The sequence below is a fragment of the Monodelphis domestica genome, chromosome 2 (assembly GCF_027887165.1).
Source record: "Monodelphis domestica isolate mMonDom1 chromosome 2, mMonDom1.pri, whole genome shotgun sequence".
NCBI lineage: Eukaryota > Metazoa > Chordata > Mammalia > Didelphimorphia > Didelphidae > Monodelphis > Monodelphis domestica.
Window position 1 is genome coordinate 347,055,549 of NC_077228.1, and position 13,202 is coordinate 347,068,750.

Genomic DNA, 13,202 nt, shown 5'->3' on the forward strand with positions numbered 1-13,202 from the left:
AAGTATAATTATGAAAACAATCCAATTAATATACCCAATGGTGAATTCCAAAGTCAAACAATTTATTCTGGATTATCCATGTCACTGCTCCTTTCCAGGAATGTAAATAATTGAGAGTTAAGCCTACATTCAACTATCTTACATGCTAAATTCAAGATACATAAGATACTTTTTGGAGCTTTTCCAAAACCTACCAGCAAATTCTGAAACTTAACATCTGGCACAACGTACTGGGTACCTCAGGATAAAGAGCAGAGCCAAAATTTCATCAACAGTGGTAAAAATTTCCCAAGGAACATAAAAATAAATTATGTATCTTTCTATATAAAAGCACCACTTTGAGAATATTTCTAACATAGACTATTAAATATAGTAAAATCTCAATTGGCTCAAATAGCTGAGAAACTGGATGCTTTTTCTGATTAACTGAAGGGTACTGGGAAAATCCTTTTTGTTGAAAATGATTCTAAGATCATTATATGCCACTGCCTTAGGATAATATGGGAAAACATTTAATTGTGTGTTTTTTTTTTTTTGATGGTTCAAGGTCACCATTCTGAATATTACTTTCTGGAAGCTTCTCTTTCATAGTCTCCCTTCTTTCCTTTTTTAAAACCCTTACCAGGTTCTATCTTAGTATCAATACTCATTATTGGTTCCAAGGTAGAAGAGAGGTATGGGCTAAGCAATGACTCTCTATCCACTTAGCCACCCAGCTGCCCCTTTCATAATCCCTTTTTAAAAGAAAGCAGTAAAATCTTGACAAGGTTTTTCCTCTCTGCTTTAACACCTTTCTTTTAGAAGAAAATTGGAAGCCAGGAGGGTGGTGAAACAGGCTACTTAAGAGTTGGGTTAACTTCATTATTGTGCTTAAAGTCTATCTGGAGTCCCTGACCACTCGCTGTGCCCTGTTTAATAAGTTGCCAGTATAAAGTCCAATAACAAGAAGTAAGATTGTAAAGGGAAACCTAGAGGTCACTACAAATCATCCCAGAGAACAAAAGAGCATCATTTACAAATGATTTCTATATTAACAAAAAATGGTATCCGGGTGAAAGATGCACTTTGCCATCAGGGTCTTTTAGTCCTATGAAAAATAAATCTCAGATAAGTTCCAGATAGGCACAGCAAGACCCACAGAATGCCAAAAGGCGCTGATGACTTTGAGATGATGCAGATAGGTTAACTTGAAAGTTTTAGCCACCACTTTGATGATTTGGATGTTAATGCACCAACCACAAAGCAGCACAGATAAGAGTCCCCCCCTCCCCAATCCTGGCCACCCCAGCACACTTCTATCCCCTAAGGGTCCACGGCTGTTTGGATATTCCCAACTGGAATCCGTGTTCATGTGAGCAATTCTCCAGGTCTCCCTCTCTACCCTCCTGGCCACACTGCCTGCCTTTCTCCACCACTCTGCCCCCATCCCCATGCCATATGCTTCTGGAGCCCTTCTTGCCACTTGTCTCTGTCCTTTCTGGGCCGTTTCCCCTGGTTCTTTTTAGCCTTATTAATGTGTGACTGCAGCCTCACTTCTCACTGCCAATGGTGAGCACCCAAAGAGCCAGGGGTGCCGGCCCCACCTCATCATTTCATAAAGTAGTCATTCAGTTGTTATATATCATGGAGATTTTATTCTACAGGAATTCAGGGCTAGTATCGAGAGCCACACGAATATCCTCTTTCTAGTAAGGTGAGTGACTCTCTTATAGGGAGAGCAAGGGCAATGGACAGTTAAAATCAAGCTAATCTGTCCGTCACCATTCTATTCGTGCATGCCTGGCAGGGTGCTGGTTCTCTGATTTTATTTTATTTTATTTTTTGGCTTTGGTCTCTCTGTCTCAAGTATCTTCTGACTCTGTAATCCTCTACTCACTTGTCAAACTGATCTTCCTAAACTAGGACTCACAGTGGATAGAGCCCCAGACCTGGAGCCAGAGGACCCGGGTTCAAATCTAGCCTCAGCATTTCCTAGCTGGGCAACCCCAGGCAAGTCACTTAATTCCATTTGCCTAGCCTTTGGCCTTGTGTCTTAGCATTATCATGAAGACAGAAAGTGTAGATGTGACCGCCTTCCATCCCCTAGGGACTGTCCACTAACTTTAGGATGCGGGAACTAGATGAAATGTAAGTCCAGCTTGACAGAGAGTCTATGCTGCAGCATCCCTCACCAGCGTCATGGAGCCTTGGTCTGAAGGCCTCCCCTGAGGGGGATCCCGCCATCTCCAGAGGCAGCCCCCGGACCTTTTTGAGGACTCCAGTTGGTAGGAAGGTGGGTTTTTAAAAAAATAGCAAACCAAATCTGTTCCTTTGAGGCTGCATGCATTGCTCCGAGTTGTGCCCTGGGGCACCACGCAGAAGTATAATCTAATCCCTTTCCCACATGATGGCCCTTCAAACGTATGAAAAGAGTGAACATGTCCCTGAGAATTCTTCTCTTCCCCCGGGCTCAACATCCTTTCCAAGGATCCTCAGGTGGAGTGCCATGGAGGCCCTCCAATCATGGTGGCTGTTCTCCTTTGGAAGCTCTCCAACTCGGCAGAATCCTTTCTAAAATGTGGTGTCCAGACCCAGACACAAGAGAGCGTGTGCAGTCTTACCAGAGAGGACTGCTAGGATGGAACCATTGTCTCCCTGGTCTTGGGCATTGTGCCTCTCCAGGTAGCCCAGGATTCTAGTAACACATTCGGCTACAAAATCATGTGGACTCAAAATGAACTTGTAGGGGGCAGCTGGGTGGCTCAGTGGATGGAGAGCCAGGCCCAGAGATGGGAGGTCCTGGTTTCCAAACTGGCCTCAGACACTTCCCAGCTGTGTGACCCTGGGCAAGTCACTTGACCCCCATCGCCTAGCCCTTACCACTCTTCTGCCTTGGAGCCAATACACAGTATTGATTCTAGGATGGAAGGTAAGGGTTTTAAAAAAATGAACTTGCAGTCCACTAAGACCACTAGGTGTTTTTCCATCAAAGGCTTTCCATAAGTTCTTTTTCTTGGGTGGTTTATTTTTAACCCCAAGTAGAAGACTTTACATTTAGCATTATGAAATTCCATTTTGTTAGACTGTACCCAGTGCTCTAGCCTGTCAAAATTCTGTTATTGAGTATGTTAGCTGTCCCTCTTGGCTTCATGTCAAATTTGATAAATGTGCCATTGATGCAATTATCCAAGTCACATATAAAAATGCTAATTGGCATAAGGCTAAAAGGTCCCTCTGGCACTTGACTGGAAACTTCCTTCTAAGCTGACCTCAAACCATTAATGAATATATATATATATATATATATATATATATATATATATATATATTTATATTGGCCTGGACATTTGACCATTTCCAAATTCCCCTGTTCAATGGTGTAGCTCACATTTGTCCATTCTTCCTATGAGAATACCTTGAGAAGGGGGAAAGGAATAAACATTTATAAATACCTACTATGGGGCAGACACTGGGATAAGCACTTTTACAAACATTACTTCATTTGATCCTCACAATTATCTTGAAAAGTAGTTCTGTTATTTTCTGCTATTTTCCGCATTTTACAGCTGAGCAAATATACTGGGGGGGGGGGAGACAGACAAACAGAGACACACACACAGAGACACAGAGAGAGACAGAGAGAGAGAGAGAGAGAGAAAGAGGGAGGGAGGGAGAGGGAGAGAGAGGCTCAGAGACAGACACAGAGAGAGACACACACACACACACACACAGAGAGAGAGAGAGAGAGAGAGAGAGAGAGAGAGAGAGAGAGAGAGAGAGAGAGAGGGAGAAAGAGAGAGAGACAGAGAGAGACAGAGACAGAGAGACAGAGACAGAGACAAAGAGAGTGGAAGAGGGAGAGAGAGACACAGAGACAGACAGAGACAGAGACAGAGCATCAAATAGTTTTCCATAATCTACCCCTACAGTGTGCCAATTTGTCTATCCTAAAATTCATCCACTGGTCAGATTTATGTTACATAATAAAATAACCCATGTATCTAGGCAGCTTAGGCATAGGGGGACATGTTTGTAGAAGGGATGCTGTGAAAGGCAGACTTGTAGTCAAGACAAGTGTCAGAGTCTTAACACTAGGGGGGGGAGAAACAGTAACTTCTGATCCTTCAGCAATGATCCTCTGGATTAAGCCTTTCTTATCTACTCAGAAGACCATCAGGTTCCACCTTTTAAACTCCAGCAGGACATGACACATTTGAGGAGAAGTAACCTGAACACAAAACCTTGTTGCTATTTTTGCCTGACAGGTGGAAGAGCCTTTCAAGATCCTCTTGGTCTCATCAGCTGCGGTGAGATATACTTTACACTGACCTGGACACAATGATGCCATTTGGGTTCTCTTTGAGTACTGAGGACAAAACTCAAGCAACCAATCAATTATGTCCTTTGTGCAGCATCACATGTTACAATTATTCATGTTTCTCTGTGATGTTCTTACCAGATCACAAACTCCAAGACACCGTGGGGTCCCTTGTCCTAGATAAGTTTTTTTTATCTTAGTGGGTGGCACCCATAGGAAGTACACATTGAATTAATAAAATAATGAAATGATTTTTTTAAAGCACTTAGTATGGTGCTTAGTACGTAGGAGCGGCTATATGAATAATTGTTTCCTCTCCTCCCTTCCCTGGTTGCAGTCTATTGACAGAGCCCACTAGGCACATGTTCATACCACTGAAATATTTTCTATCAGATTTTCTTTAAGCATGAACTGTCTTTGGCCAGACACGGACTTGTGTCTCCAGTGGTGGCCAAGTCTTCCTTTGATGCTTCGTTAAATCTGTCTTCTGGCTGGCATAGAAGGACCCACTCCATGGAGACATCTCACTATTCCCCAGATTGTTCAGCCTCACTCGGACGTGACTGAACCAAGGGATCCACAATTAGTATCACGTCTGGGTGACAGAATGTAGTTGCTTATTCTGGGCTCATAAACTATGTCAGATTGTGGCGAAGAGCTTACAGATTCAACACAATGTCAATCCCGTTACTCTAATTTTCCACTGAGGCACGCAAACACCCTTATCCAGGGAGAGCCAGTGAGAAAGGAATGGAAGCAGGCTCTCTGCACATTTCTTGCAGGGTCCCACGTCCTGACTGATTCCCAGAGTCACTCACCAGCTTCTTTCCTTACAAAGAGCAGAAACGGAACAGACTGATATCACAGGTCACTTGGATTGGGGAGTCAGGGGGCCTGTATCTACCTCTAAGGCTTATTACTCTTTGGAGAACCTGGGGCAAATTACACACTCTCCATGGTCCTCAGTCTGCTCGACACAGTGCCAGGCACATGGTAGGCACCTAATAAATGTTTATTGATGGAATCATCTTTAAAATATGGAGGTTAGGTAATGACTCCATGGTCCCTTCCAGCTCTAGATCCATGATTCTACAATGGCATGTCAAGCCCAAGATGGCACCTCCATTGACACCCTGAAAACAAAGCCTTTGGATTCTCGAGATCAGCCATCAGCTTTTGTCTCATTTCTCTGATATATAAATGTATATAATTATATATATATGTAGATAGATAGATATAGATCTATTAGATTCTATAGGGAAGTTAGGTGGCACAGTGGATAGGATGCCAGACCTGCAATCAGGAAGACTCTGAGTTCAAATCTGACCTCAGACACTTAACAGTTGTTTGATCCTGGGTAAGCCACTTAACCCCATTTGCCTCTGTTGCCTCATCTGTAAAATGACCTGGAGAAGGAAATAGCAAATATTCCAGTATCTTGCAAGAAAATCACAAAAGGGGTCATGAAGAGTTGGACATGACTGCAAAAAAAACAAAACAAAACAAAACCAAACAATACAAATTCAAGTTTTTTCTATCCTGTATGAACTGAGTAATGCTTAGGGATTGGCAGAGTGCAAAACTTTTTTTGCAAGGTGTTTGCCAGGTGAGTAGTGTTTGGACAAGAAATTAACTTTGAAACTGACAGTTTTAAGGATCTCCAAGTATCTACTTAACTTTACATGAAAAAGATGCTGTTCTGATCCTCATTTTACTGTTGAGGAAACCGAGGCAGTCAGAGGTTAAATGACTCACCCAGGATCACACATAGGTAGTAAATGTCTGAAAATTGTTATGAATTTAGATTTTCCTGACTTCAAGCCAAGTGCTCCATCCACTATACCAGCAGCTGCCTCTGACAGTAAAGATCACAGTGGACTTTACAGGCAAAGATGACGAGGCATTTCCCAAACTTCTACTTATTAATATTATTATATTGTGTTAATAGGAACAATGAATTCCCAAATAAAGACACTCTCTCTGCCAATGGAGATCAATACCTTCTCTGCAACTTAATCATCTTATTAAGTTCAGTGACTTGTCCTGAGTGACAGCCAACATACAGCAAAGACTAGTTTTGAATCCTGGCCAGCTCGCTATCTCTTAAACTATTTTGTGTCTGTGTCTGTCTGTCTCTGTGTCTGTCTGTCTGTCTGTCTGTCTGTCGCTGCCTCTCTCTGTCTGAGTGTTCATTCTAAATCAGAAGAGCAGTAAGGGCTAGGAAATTTGGGGTAAGTGACTTGTTCAGGGTCACATAGCTAGGAAGTGTCTACAGCTAAATTTGAATCCAGGTCTCCTAACTCCAGGCTTGGCACTCTAACCATTGTGCCAGCTAGTTGTCCCCATTCAGTCCTACTATATTAAGGGCCAAAGTAATTCAGGGAACTAAAGATAGGAGCTTTTTGTCTGTCTTCTAGCAAAAAGTCAAGAACTGACCATATCTTGTTATTTTACCAAGGCTTTGAAACAGAGAGGTGGCGCTTGTTTCCTGCCTATACTACAGAAGCAGGAGAGCCTTCCCAAGTGGCTTTAATATCCAACATTATATCTTGTAAAAAAGTCCAGAAACTTTTTGGTGTGTGAGTGGGTGCACAGACTGACAGTACACTTAGATTGTGTGTGTGTGTGTTTGTAAATGTCCAACTCCAAACCTTCCATAACACCATTTTTATCCTTAAACTAGATGAACCCTCAAAGCACAAAACAACTATAAGCAGCTGTGCCTCCCTGCTAGCATTAAAAATATAGGCGGGTCTCACTTTGCAGGACATATGTGCTTCTGAAAATGTTACATGTAAATCCAAGCTCCAAAAAAAGAGGAATTAATCCTATGGCAAACTGTCTAATAAGCAAATAAGCACCTCTGCATCGATCTTTTATCAGATAAATTTGGATTTTCTCTCTTGAACTTATTTAGAACTGAGGACAGGGGGCTTCCAGGTGGTACAGTGGATAGAGCACCAAGCCTAGAGTTGGAAGGATCAGGGTTAAATCTGGCCCCATTTTTTTAATGAAAAAAAAAATTATTTTCTCACACTCCCACCTCCCACAAAGGGGACCTGGGAGGGATTTCTTAAAACAACTATGCAGAGTTAAGCCCTGAGAAAATCCTTCATTGGCTTGTCCAAAAATGCATGTCTCATTCTGCATCTTAAGTCCCTTGACTTTTTTCACGAGGAGAGGTGACATTTCCTAGCTATGTGACCCTGGGAAAGGCACTTAAACCTATTTGCCTAGCCTTTGTCCTTCTGTCTTAGAGCTTTTACTAGGACAGAAAAACAACAACCTGGGTACACCTACAGAAAGTTTACTGCAGTCAGCACTAAATTAAGTGGCATTTTCCATATGGAAGTAATGTATAAAAGTAATAGCAAGGGTGGAGTGGCCACAATAAACATGCAAGTTGTCCCTGCTTCAACCAAATCTTGAAGGTACTTTCATAGTGAAATCTTTTTGCTAAGGGTGGAAAGTAGGATTGAGATGTCGGATGCTGTACTATTAGATATAGCTACAGATCTCTTCAAAGGGATACAAAATACAGAAATATAAGTAAGAGATTTCTCCTTTCATGATCCACATTTCCAATCATTGTTATTCTCTCTCTCTCTCTCTCTCTCTCTCTCTCTCTCTCTCTCTCTCTCTCTCTCTCTCTCTCTCTCTCTCTCTCTCTCTCTCTCTCTCTCTCTCTCTCTCTCTCTTTCTCCCACTCTCCTAAATTAAAGCTCTTAGGATCCATTTGTTAAAATGTCTTATGGCTTTTCCCCCTTATTGTCAGAGGAAACATTTTTATGCTATCTTTTATTTAATTTTCAAAAAAGAAACTGGAAAAAAAGAACTTACATGTAATTTTTCTAGGTCCTGTGCTGGCTTAAAGTCTTATGATGCAGGGAACTGGATGAATGGAGAAATGAAAAGGCTACAGCAATCCATTCAGACATGGACCCCAAAGTTTTGTGGTGCAAATTGATGCTGAATCAATGGATCTCCACCTAATTGGAGAGGGGAAAAAAAATCACTGATTAGCAGAATGAAAGCACCTCATTTTCAGGTGAAGTCAAGTTTCTTGTTTCCCCAGTTCTGCTTGTATGGTCTTTTAACCAGCTCAATCAAAAGAGTGCCTTAGCTAATAACAATAATAGTCATTCAAATTTATACAGTCTTTTAGAGAGGGAACATAGTATAGTGGAAAGAAAACTAGCCTTGGAATTAGGAAGCTTTGGGTTCAAATCCTGCCTCAGACCACTTGCTAACTTGTGTGAACAGGGCAAAATACCCACCTTTCTGAGGCTCTGACAACTTTGTAAGACTTATCTCCTAAGGGTTATCCGTTTGTGAAATGAGCTCTTAAACTGAAGCAATGACAGATCCTTAATTTAGTTTATTTGTTAAAATCCTTACTTCTGTCTTAATAACAACTCTAAGACAAAAGATCTTAGCCAAACAGGGTTAAATGACTTGCCCAGGGGCCACACAGCTAATGTCGGAAGCCAAATTTGAACCTAATTCCACCTAACTCCAGGCCTAATGCTCTATCCACTACCACCCAGCTGTCCTGTTCCTTAATTTATTGATATAACCCTTTATGGTTCCTTTACAACTCTGTAAGGGATATATAACAATTAGGGAACAAATTATTATACCCATCCCATCTGCAGAGGATTAAGAACTTGACACTGAAAGGTTAAGTGGCTTATTCATAATCATGTGGATTGTGTTTTTAAGGAAATTACCAAAATTGGAAGAACTTTCTAAAGAAGCTTCTATCATACAAGTAAGTACCCACACCAGAGTCTAGCAAAAGAATCAGAGAAATATGTCTAATGAATTAATGTGTACCATTCTTTGTGACTTTAAATTCTTTTATCAAATCTGAATAGCTCCTTGGTGAAAAAGGCACAAGAAAAAACTCAGGGGGTGTAATTCAAATGATTATCTCTTCTGGGACTCTGGTTTAAACCTTACAACTGACTTCTTTCTGTCCAATGCTCTCATTTTATTAAAAAAATTTTATTATATTTTTATTTTTCAGATGATATATAGATACAATTTTTAATAATAATTTTCTGACAATTTGTGATTCATGTTCTCTCACTCCCTTTGTCCTCCCTGCTCCTTAAGATGATATAAATTGTACATGTGCTATCCTGCAATAGATTATTTCCATGTTCATCATGTAATGAAAGTCACACATTGCTTACAAAAGGAAAAAATTAATGAAGGAAATAAAGTGAAAAACGGTATGTTTCAATCTATATTCAGACTTGGTCAGTTCCTTCTGTAGTGATGGATAGCGTTTTTGTCATGAGTCTTTGGGAGTTGCCTTGGATCCTTGCATTGCTGATAATGGCACTGCCCTCATTTTATGGAGCACTGTTAACTCAATTACAAACAAGTAACTCACAAACAGACTAAAAATTTCCACTCTTCCATTTTTCAATAACAATATTTTTCCAGGACCTAGCTCTCTACCCACTGGCTTACCTAGCTGTCCCTTCATTTATTCTTTAAGCTTATTCTTCTTTTGTTATCTCCTTTAAACTCTATTTGTTTTTCTTTGCAGGGTGGCCAAAAGTTTAGTTAATTATCTTATGATAATGGCACAGGTGCATAGTCTACTTGATTATTTTTGAAATCAATCTTCCTATCTTCCCCAGGTAGGATGTGCAGTACCTACTCACCAGACTGATACCACCATTGACTGGCTTGGAACCTTTCAACTGCTCCATTTTTCCAATCTGGGTTGGTTTGCCCCTCCTTAGGCAGGCTAGTGATTCCCTGATCATGGGGTGTCCACTGTACTGTTGGCTTGACTTAGTGGAGACACCCGATCATCTCACTACTATATTCTAGAGTTGGAACTAAAAGCTAGAGGGATGTAAAGATGAGTGAGATATTCCCTGATCAGTCATGGAACTCAGGTAGTAATAACCTGAATTCTTGAGTTTTGAGCTGTAATGGGTGACTATTTTCAATATGAAAAGGTGTGGGGGGAAAGCCATTTAGTGCTGAGGAAAAAGAATGAACAAAGTCATAGAAGTTGGAAAATAGGGACATATATTTAGGGAACAGAAACTAGTAAAGATTTATTTTTTAAAAAGTTGCTATGAATACTGTCAATCTGTAAACTAGTGTTTGGGGGAAAAAACTGTTATAAAGATGATTGGACTCGGGGTCAGAAGACTTAAGATTTGAGACTCCATTCTTCCACTCAATTAACTTTATGACCTTGTACAAGTCCCCTCCTAACCTCTCTGGACCTCAGTTTTTTCATCTGTAAAATGAGAGGGTTGAAATAGATGGGCTTTTAACTCTAAATTTATTATCTCCTCTAAGCTTATACTTGGGCTACAGAGTTGTAAACCATAAAACTCCATATAAACATGTTGAATTCTCATCAACAAGAGCAGCATTAGTAATAACAGTAACAATGGTAAAGAGCATTATACACATAGTACAGTAGAATCTAAGTGCCACAGGAACAATATTTCTTAGGAAAAATGTATTTGTAATTCTGACTGGGGACATCAGGTACAAGTCTCTCTTTACTGCAACTCTGGCACTGGGATGGCGATTTCCAGTGGGTCAAGATGGTGGTTTCAGGGATAGGGAACAGGGCTTCTTGGTCCTGGTATGGCTTCTAGATGTGTCCTCAGCCTGGGAAGAAAGGCTGGAGTCAGAACAGGAAGGATTCTAAACCCTAAATGGAAGAGTTCTTTCTTTATCCTGAGAGCAACATGGAGTTAAAGATATACCCTAAATAGGGAAGTGACATGTTTGGATTTTCATATTATGGGTATAACTGGCATCTTTGTGAAGGATAGACATGATTAGGGAAGCAGGGAGCCCAATTAGGAGGTTACTGCAAGTCTAGGGGGCAGGTGATGAAGATTTAAGAGATTGTGAAATAAGTGAAGGGAAATAGGGAGAAGAAATGGGGGAGAGGAATTAAAAAAAATTTTTTTAAGGGAAATTGGCAAGCCTGCCAAGATCTAACATCATCATCAAAAGAAATATAATCAACTTCTGCTTATTCTTAGACTGCTTCTGGACTGGTAGACACTTTATTTCACCTTTTTTTAAAAAATGCTATTTCTTCCTGGTCATTTCCTTCCTCATTAGCTTATCTGGCAGAAAAAGGGGAGAAAAAGGAGGAAGAAATCTAATCAGACAACCTTGCCACATGTTAGCAGCTCTGGTAAAAGGTCTGGTGGGGAGAATGCTGGAAGTATTGACTCATCAGTTCCCTTCACACCTTAATGAGGTTTGAGAATTGTCTGTGAATTTCAATGATCTATTCTAGTCTTATCCCTTGGTTACCATGATAACTGTGAGTTTGGCTATAAGTCCCCAGCCTCAATCTTTACATTATTCTGTCATCATAATTCAGGGACTCTACAAGGAGAAGAGAATATAATTCTTTTTTTTTTTTAAAGGCCATTCTAGTTTATGGTAAAACTAATTGAAAATACTATGTGCTGACACAAGGAAGTCTTTGCCTGTCTTTGAACAAAAGGATGAAAGCTGAAATTACTGCTGTTTAAGGGAATTTTTTTAAAAGGACATGTGACAGAGAAATAATAATAGCTCATAAATATACTCATGCACAGATATAGAGTTAGACTACTTGCAAAGTGTTTTAGCATACATAATTTCATTTACTCCTCACAACAACCCTATAAGCTTAGCACAGGGCTTGGCACACAGTAAGCACTAATAAATGTTTGTTTCCTTCCTCCTAGACATGGAGTGAAACAAAATTCTAATTTAACTTTACGTCAGTGATTTGTCCAAAGTCACAATGCTTCCCTGACATGGCCTCCTAAAACCTATGTAAACCTTCAACTTCTTTTTTCCTCCCTTTAAATACCAAACTCTTCTTGGAAGAGGTAATTGACAGTCATGGCTAAGAAAGTGTGCATCAAGGTCCACATGTTAAAGTTTCTACCAATAGGTATTGAATTCTTTTTCTTTTAGTTCTACAGATCTAGATCACTGGATGGAAAATGAGGCATGAGGATTTTAATGACCTAAAATAACAGCATACACTTTTCCTATGTAAGCAGCACAAATGACCTTGGTGTTCTCTCCTCTTTGTCTGTATCTTTCCATCTGTCTCTCTCATATCTTTCTCATGCTACATAACCTATATGGTTTAATTTCTGAAAAGACAGAGAAGGGGACTTAACAAAATAGAAAATTAGTAGAATAAATTTTCCCTAATAATTATACCTTGAAGGAAGAGCTTTTTAGGATCAAAAGAAACGAATGCCACAAATATATTAAGGAGTTGGACCATTCCCCTTAGTTGATGGTGCTTCTGGAAATTAATGTAGCATTTTCCTCTTATTTGCTATCAAATTCCTCTCCTATAGAATACATTCCTATATTTTTGTTTGATTGTGACATAACGTTACAATGAAATTGATGATGATGATGGTGACAGTAACAGATTTCAGGCTTTATAGGGGCTCATGAAGCAGCTTGGGTAGAGGACTAGATTTACAGTCAGGAGGACATGGGTTTAAATTATAACTGTGACACATATGGGGAAAGTTGCCTATGCTTCAGAAACTCATTTCCCCCTCAGTAAAATGAGTATTATTTGTACTATTTTATTAAATTTAATTTAATTTAAATAATTTAACATTATATATTAAGTACACGTTATTTGTAGTACTTTCCTAAAAGGCCTTGTGTATGGAGATGCTCCAATTTTTAAAGTCATATAAATGTTGTTATGTGATGAAATATAGTGGAAAAGAAACATGGCAACACTAAGGAAGATGCCCTCTTGAGGAAAATGCTTTCTTTTACTTTTCAGAAGGATTTAATTAATTTCCAAAATGTAAAAAAAACAAACAAAAAAAACAACCCACACCATATACCCTTTGGATACTCAAACTGC

At 39.8% G+C, this 13,202-nt stretch overlaps 1 protein-coding gene across 5 annotated transcripts in view; it reads right to left on the reverse strand.

The window, feature by feature from the left end:
- The window catches only part of BACH2 (BTB domain and CNC homolog 2), a 413,528-nt gene that overhangs the window by 169,193 nt on the left and 231,133 nt on the right, over positions 1–13,202 (reverse strand). For 2 of the 5 annotated variants that reach the window (XM_056818596.1, XM_056818597.1), the window contains exon 3: positions 8,138–8,286. The exons of the other annotated variants lie outside the window; for them this stretch is intronic. The gene's annotated coding sequence lies outside the window, so the exon portion shown is untranslated. The remainder of the gene's footprint in view (positions 1–8,137; positions 8,287–13,202) is intronic. 5 annotated transcript variants of the gene reach the window in all.